The sequence below is a fragment of the Triticum aestivum genome, chromosome 2A (assembly GCF_018294505.1).
Source record: "Triticum aestivum cultivar Chinese Spring chromosome 2A, IWGSC CS RefSeq v2.1, whole genome shotgun sequence".
NCBI lineage: Eukaryota > Viridiplantae > Streptophyta > Magnoliopsida > Poales > Poaceae > Triticum > Triticum aestivum.
The window spans coordinates 63,790,255-63,791,852 of NC_057797.1; positions in this window are offsets into that span (position 1 = coordinate 63,790,255).

Sequence of the window (1,598 nt, forward strand, 5' to 3'; positions counted from 1 at the left end):
ACTGGACTACAGCTAAGCCCCTGAGTGAGAGGATTGCTCACCACTCGGTATGATTTTTCAAACTTAGACAAGTACTAGACTACAACTAAGCCCCCAAGTGAGAGGATTTCTCACCACTCGGTAGGATTTTTCAAACTTAGACGAGTACTGGACTATAGCTAAGCCCCCGAGTGAGAGGATTGCTCACCACTCAGTAGGATTTTTCAAACTTAGGCGAGTACAGGACTGCAGCTAAGCCCCCCGAGTGAGAGACTTGCTGTCGGTGTCAAAATCGGCGGATCTCGGGTAGGGGGTCCCGAACTGTGCGTCTAGGCCGGATGGTAACAGGAGGCAAGGAACACGATGTTTTACCCAGGTTCGGGCCCTCTTGATGGAGGTAAAACCCTACGTCCTGCTTGATTAATATTGATGATATGGGTAGTACAAGAGTAGATCTACCACGAGATCAAGGAGGCTAAACCCTAGAAGCTAGCCTATGGTATGATTGTTGTATATTTTCTATCGACTAGCCTGGCCTTGGTTTATATAATGCACCAGAGGCCTAGGTTAACAAGAGTCCTAGTCGAATACGCCGGTGGGGAGAAGTCCTTGTCTTGATCGCCAAGTCTTTGTGGAATCTTCCTTGTATGCGGCAGCTTTCCGAACTGGCCCATGAGTATACAGCCATGGGGGGCCTCGGCCCAATCTAATAGATCGGGAGACGACGTGGTGAGTACCCCCTAGTCCAGGACACCGTCAGTAGCCCCCTGAACCGGTCTTCAAGTTAGGGACGCTCCTCGATTCTTCCGAACTTTCTTCATCTTCAGTCGTTTCTTGAAAACTGGTTCAACAAATCTTCTCATCTTCGATCTTGAGGATCGCCGAAATGCATTCGACGAGTTTATACGCCGGGTATCCGAGGAGCCCCTTTAAGTTTCCGGCCTTTATCAATGCCTTATTATTTTTATGCCACACCTCGGGTTTGAAGTTGTTCCCGGGAGGCAGTGTCCTCTTGCGTCTGAGCTCTAACGCCGGACTGCATTCCAGGTATCTTTTGCGGCCGAGCACCAATGTCGGACCGCTTCCGAGCTCCAATGCCAGAATGTATCAAAGCTCCAACACCGGACTATGTCCAAGCTCCAACGCCGGACTGTATCCAAGCTCCAACGCCGGACAGTGTCCCAGCTCCAATGCCGGACTATATCCGAGGTGTCATATCACCTTAGTTCGAAAAAGTTGAAGGAGTTTGCCGGAAATGCCCTCTACGGAGCCAGCCACTAGCGCCCGAGCTTTATGCCGGACTGCTTCCGAGGTAGTGCACCACCCCGAATGTGGGCCGATTTTTGTGAATATTTTTTGTTGGTGCAATTTATTCTCTGCCAAGATATATAGCCAGTAGCCCTCAAGGTGTGTATCGGTCTAAAACCCGAGATGCACCTAAAGGATGACGTAAGACCGCTGATCCTAGTAGCCGCTGAGACTCAGGTTGATTTGCAAAATCGGCCTGAGGATCAAGTCCAAGCTCGGCAGAATACTTCGGGACACTAAAAGCGGCGTGCTCAGTCCTCGAGACTCAGGTTGGGTGCGACCGACCAACCTGAGGATCAAAATCTCCTCGG